This window comes from Lipotes vexillifer, unplaced genomic scaffold (assembly GCF_000442215.2).
Source record: "Lipotes vexillifer unplaced genomic scaffold, Lipotes_vexillifer_v1.1 scaffold120, whole genome shotgun sequence".
In the NCBI taxonomy this organism is placed as follows: domain Eukaryota; kingdom Metazoa; phylum Chordata; class Mammalia; order Artiodactyla; family Lipotidae; genus Lipotes; species Lipotes vexillifer.
The window spans coordinates 2,725,493-2,731,956 of record NW_006791240.1 but is presented as its reverse complement, the minus strand read 5'-3'; the positions used below and the strand labels follow the sequence as shown (position 1 = coordinate 2,731,956).

The 6,464-nt window shown below is 36.8% G+C and overlaps 1 pseudogene across 1 annotated transcript; it reads right to left on the bottom strand.

The window, feature by feature from the left end:
- Positions 1-4,593: 4,593 nt before the first annotated feature.
- Positions 4,594-5,494, bottom strand: LOC103073888 (destrin-like; annotated as a pseudogene). Its single transcript, XR_457087.1, has 2 exons — positions 5,370-5,494; positions 4,594-5,165 (listed from the first exon to the last, which is right to left on the bottom strand). The product of XR_457087.1 is annotated as a destrin-like (transcript).
- Between the last annotated feature and the right edge of the window lie 970 nt (positions 5,495-6,464).

The following is a 6,464-nucleotide window of genomic DNA, read 5'->3' as shown; positions in this document are numbered from 1 at the left end:
TCTTTCCCTGAGTTCTAGCTTTTTCCCGCCCCTACACCGGCAATCAGGAGTAATCTGTCAACAAATAAAGGTGTTTTTTGTAGGAAAAAACATTACAATATTTATGAAGTTGGAAAATTAACAGTTGTTTCAGTTGTTATTGTTTTTGTTTTAATACAAGACACGAGAGAAGCTAAAGTTCAAACTTTACTTTTGGCAATTTAAGTATATACATATATAGTTACTATATCTTATATATATATATAAAAGACAGTAAATCATCAATCAGTGGATAATATAGAACTGGTTGTAAATCCCCCGAGAGAGGAAAGAGGTTAGCGCTGGTCTTCATTACTGTATGACCACAGGGGCGGAGTACCATCTTGGCTGAGCACTGACCACTGGGTCTGGTGGGTGAAGAGGGGGTGCATGATGTTTGTGGGTGAGAGTGAGGGCAATGAGATGAGTCTTTCTGATAGTGGTTTGTTGTAGGGTGGAGTAAAATAAGGTCGTATTAAAGAAAGGTGTGAAGATTGCCTTATTCAAATTTCAACTTGATTGTGTAGTAAAAAGAAAAGCTATTGAAGTGTGTGAACTGAAGCACACTACTGTGCTTCCAAGTACTATTGTAATCTTCCCTGGCAAGGTCAGGGAGCCAAATATGTTCATAGAGTCATGGCTGCATTCATTTTTATTTTTGAGAGAAACTTAACAAATACTACTTTAAAAAATTTAATATGGAACTAGTAGAACTCAGGTTGGACCTAAAGCTGTTTTAGTGAACCGGAATCTGGGAAATACTGTGTAAAGTAAGCATCAATCCAACTGTAGCCAGTTGTTCTTTTTCATATGAAAATATTTACCTCTAGATTTGATTCTAAATTCCCTATTGCCCTAATTTGTTGTAAAATATTTTAGTAATACATATAGAAATACACAGACACACAGTTGCACATTTAAGTGACTGCTGGAGAATGCCAAAGTATAAGACAATCAATTTCTTAAAATGTAAGTATCTGAACCAGTTCAACCCATGTTTATATTATACTTGCTTACTAATTAGTCTACATTGGGTTTAAAATAATCCTCTTTTATCGGTTAAAATTTCTGTCTCCCACATATTTTTATTCTATTTGACATAACATTTAGATAAAGGATGATTTTTTTTTTTTTTTTGTAATGAATATGTCTGTTGAATTATCTAATTTTAAGTGAGTGGTAATCTGTTTCTTCCCACTCCAGTTCTTTTTTGCATAACGGAGAAAAAAAGAACAGGTTAATTTTGATAACATTTAAAAAAATAACGAATTGGAAATTAGTAAAGGTTTTCTTCCAAGTCCATTATAATCTTGTTTTTCTTGTAATTAGATAACTGGTCTAACAAAGTATGTTGAATATTTTTATCTCCTAGATGTGTAAATATACTATGTTTGTAGATTTAAAAATTTACTTATTTTTCTTCACTTTTTCCGTCTAATTTGATACCTTGCCCTCAAAATACCTTTAATACTCTTCTTAAGCACTATATGCAACTAACATATATAAATTGAATATAGTTCCAAAGAAAGGGGGGGAAGTTTTTGTGTTTATATACAATACAATGTGCCTATATCTTTGCTTTAAGTGACAAAGAACCTTGAATTACTTTTCAAAAATAGCAGCCTTGGAAAGCCGTTTTTTCAGTAGCACTCGCTATTATATCATTCTCATTTTTCAATTGAGTTTCTCTTGATCTGAATTTTATAGCATTAATTCCCAACCTGCCTGAGTTGGATTCATTAAAAAAAAAAAACTCTAAGTACATATCTAACAAGCTATATACATTAATCTTGGGCTTAACCTCTTTTAAACCACTGGTATAGGTGGGAAACCTCTAAACATTGATTGCCCCTTGGGGTATGGGGTTGATGGGAGGTAGGAATAGTTTTCTGCAAATGCGAAGAGTCAATTAGCTTTTATAACTGCTCTTCAATTAAAATAAAAATAGAGTTCTCTGGGGAGAAATCTAACCAGAAAGATCACTTCACTGTAAATAGGCCAGTCAATTTTATAGAAAAAAGCCTCCAGCACCTAGCACTCATTCCCATATATATTGATTTATTCATTCAACCAATATTTCTGAGAGTGCATATGCTGTCCAAGGTATACTGTGTCCATCGATTACATTTTATACACACAGTGATATGAATCAGTTTTGGCAACAGGGCAAGTAAAACAAGGACTAGTAATAGTACCACTACTACTAATACTACTGGCAACAATCACCAGTGACTGTGAATCTCTAACATGCCAGGTATTTAGAATCCTCATTTTCAAGATTGCTTTCAAAAGTGTGGCAAGAGAGAGATTATAATGTCCATTTTACAGATAAGATATTGAGACAGTTTATGTCTATCATGAGGCCATCAGATGTGTATGCAGTAATATTAAAAAAAACAGTTGGTAAAATCTTTCATTTCCTTTGCAGAGAGAAGATAGCAGTATCAAAGTAATGATGAACAGAGAGAGGAATTGAAGAAAACCTAAGGTAAGAGTTTCCTTATTCTCAAAATCCAAAGAGAATGAAAGTAGAGCAAAAATCAGGGTTATACCAACAATTACCTTCAAATCAGATTCATTGTTAACGGGGAGGAGGTAAGTAGAAAGTGAGATGAAAAAGAAAAAAATGATGTTGGGTCCTAACCTGCTCCAGTCTGACTTAATTGTACAATGTTTTTTTCATTTTTTTAGTTTCAAATATCATCTACTGACATCCAACAAGGATTTAATTTTCTTTCTTCACCAACCCACACCTACACACTTTCCTTACCTTGGCCTCTCCACAGTTATAGCACATTTATACTGTGTATTTAGTTTTTACATTTTTATGGCTGTGGATATTACTTATAGCCAAGTCATGCAATGTATTATAATAACATTCATTTCTAGTAATTTAAAAAATTTCTTTGTAGTAGTTATAGCTGTTTGTTTTATATGAGCCTATTACTTAGTTGTTCCCAAATCCTCTGCTAGAAGTTAAAAAAAATTCTATAACGTATTTACAAACCATGTAAACTGGTTCCACCCACTCTGGATGCTTCTACAAATTTCTGTTTGTCTCCGATGTTCTGAAATCTCATACTAATGTGACTTAGTGTAAGACATTTTTCCAGCCATTGTATTGAGCACTTGGTAGGTTCATTAATGCAGAAAATCACATCCTGCATTTTGAGTATTTGTTATTATTATTACTTATTGGATGATTGTCCTCTTGTATTTTCTCTCTTCTCTCTCCTGATCTTGTGGAATTTTTTATTTTTATGTTGTTCTGATTGTGCTGATCCTCTATTTTTTTCTAATTTTTATCTTCTGTTTTCCATCACTTTACCTTTTCATTCTAGTTTATTGGAGGTTAAATTCCAACATTTTATAGGGCTTTGTATCTCTGCTATCATAATTTTTAATGTCTTAGAGTTTATTTTGTTCTCTGAATTTTCCTTTTGTAGCTTTTTACATAAATAGTGTGTTTTTAGGAGACCAATACTGATAACTTTTGAAGTATTATTTTGCTCTCTGCATTCTCTATTTTCTTCATAAATAATAGTGAAAAATATAAAATAACCAAAAAAATTAACTAGGAAAGTATAAACCTTCTCAAATAGCAGTTGCCTTGCCTAGCTCCCAGGTTCTCTAGCCCCATACTTTATTTCTTCAAAGTACATGTGACTTCCTAACATTGCGTTTGCTGTTTGTTTATTGCATTCTTACTAACTAAAACTCATACTGGAATGCAGCTTCCTTGAGGGTAGAAGACTTTTGTACTTCAATGCCTAGAAAACAGTGACTAAGTACATGATAGGTGAATGAAAAAATCTTTATTGGGTCAATACATGGTGAAATAAGTGAAGAAAACTATAAAGTCTATTTGAGAACACAACATAAGACTTGAATCGATGGGAAGGCAGATCATGTTTTTATTTGGGAACACTGACATATTTTAAGGTCATTTTTCCTACCATGTTGAAAGAAGGTAGGAAGTTCCAGAAGTAGAATACGGAGATCACTTTTGGCTGTTGCAGTAATCTAACAAGTTGTAAAGATCACCTGGACTGAGGTAGTAGTAGAGATACAGAGTGAAAAGGTCAGGCAAAGATCTATTTTTGCAAGAAAATTCAGCAAGACTTGCTGTGTTGTATTGCATAACATACATCCACAGTTAGATTCTATTTTAAAAAAATCATTTGTGTTTTTTCCTAATGATGGCTATCTAGGTTGCCTCCAACTCCCTACCTCTATAAGTAATGCTATATTGATAATCTTTGGGTATAACTCCTCATGGGCTTGTGGAATAGCATCCCTGACCTGGTAATACTGAGATATGAGCTATATCTGAATTGTTTTCTGAATGGCTAAAACTATTTATACTTCTACCAACAATCCATCAGAATTCCCATTGTCCTCTACCCTTACCAATGCTTGGTACTGTGTGACGTTCTAATTTCATGGGTATAGAGGGATCTCCCATTATTTTAGTTTAAGTTTCCCTAATGGTTAGTGAGGATAAACATGTCTACATTTCTAACCATTGAGGTTTTCCTCAGCTTATTCATATCCTTTTTGCATGATTTTTTTTTTAAAACTTTAGAGTTTAGATTTATTTAGGGCCATTTGCACATGTTCATAGAATAGTTAGTTTACCCTAACAAATGATGAGACAGCTCCCCCTCAGTGAGTCCCTGGCCTAAATGTATTTGCTTTACTTATATAGCAAGAGGGTAACATTAAACATGGAAGCTTTCAATTTGTGACACCAAACAGTGATCTATACAGGGCATCCTTCAAAAGCTACGATTAAGGATCCACCTAGCTTTTCAGCAGTACAGGTCCGGCTGAGGTCTTCTGGCCCATTTGCCTGACATTCGTGTTTTATGCCTTGAAATTTCTTTTTGATTGTATCCTTGGAGCTTGCATAGATCATTTTACGTTTCAGAGGTTCTAGTTCTGGTGCCCACAAAAAAAGCATCAACTCCTCTTTTCTGGATTCCTTTGTTTCGAAGCTTGCATCATACAAAGTATATAGCAACAATCTTTTTCAGGAAGCATTTCCACAAAATGCTTGAAAGGATCAGTTATGGTTACACCAAAATCTCTTTGCTGCCTTCTACAATGAGGCGCTTTTTGTCTACACTGAGACAAAAAATGACAGCCTTCTGGGCCTCCCTGGTGGCGCAGTGGTTGAGAGTCCGCCTGCCGATGCAGGGGATACAGGTTTGTGCCCTGGTCCGGGAGGATCCCACATGCCGCGGAGCGGCTGGGCCCGTGAGCCATGGCCGCTGAGCTTGCGCGTCTGGCAACGGGAAAGGCCACGACAGTGAGAGGCCCACATATGGCAAAAAAAAAAAAATGACAGCCTTCTTTCTTTTCTTGATTTCTTCTGGTGTGGAGCACTTCCAAACTTTAGTGTCATAAAAATGTGGCATACTTCATCAGCAACTTGCACTCCTGTGGCCATGTTCACTGTGGTGGTCGCAGAGCGCAGACCCGCATGTTTCAGTTGATTACTTACCTTTGTTTTGTTGATTCGTAGAAGTTCTTTGTATGGTCTAGTTAATAATTCCATCTTGGTTTTGGATGTCTTTCAGTCTGTCACATATCTGTTAACATTGTCCTTGATTTCACTGTGCACACACACAAAAATTCCTGAATTCAACAGACATGATGGGATCTTGGATGGCAGCGGCCAAGTGACAGTACATAATCACTAAAAATAAGATGGACTTGTTACCGTAATGGATGACAGAACAAAAGCAATCATCACAGCAGTCTTGCCCACGGAGATTGTCAACATTAATTAATTATTTATGGTGTTCCTAGACTGGAATAGTTGGCCAGTGTATTAGTTTCTTAAGGCTGCTGTAACAAAGTACCACAGTCTAGGTGGCTTTAAACAACAGAAACTTACTCTCTCACAGTTCCTAAGTCTAGAAGTCTGAAATGAAGGTATAGGTACCATGTTCTCTCTGATGCCTTGTGGGGAGAATCTGTTCCATGCCTCTCTCTTAGCTTCTGGTGTTGCTGGCAATCTTTGGCATTCCTTGGCTTGTTGATTCATCATTCCAATCTCTGCCTCCTTCATCACATGGCATTTTTCCTGTGTCTGGGCCTCTGTGTCTCTTCTTTTCTTCTTATAAGGATATCAGTCACATTAGATTAAGGATCTATCCCACTCCAGTAGGACTTCATCTTAACTAAATCTTAATTACAACGGAGGGCTTCCCTGGTGGCGCGGTGGTTGAGAGTCCGCCTGCCGATGCAGGGGACGCGGGTTTGTGCCCCGGTCCAGGAGGATCCTGCATGCCGCGGAGTGGCTGGGCCCGTGAGCCATGGCCGCTGGGCCTGCGCGTCCGGAGCCTGCGCGTCCGGAGCCTGTGCTCCGCAACGGGAAAGGCCGTGCCGGTGAGAGGCCCACGTACCGCAAAAAAAAAAAAAAAAAAAAAAAAAAAAAA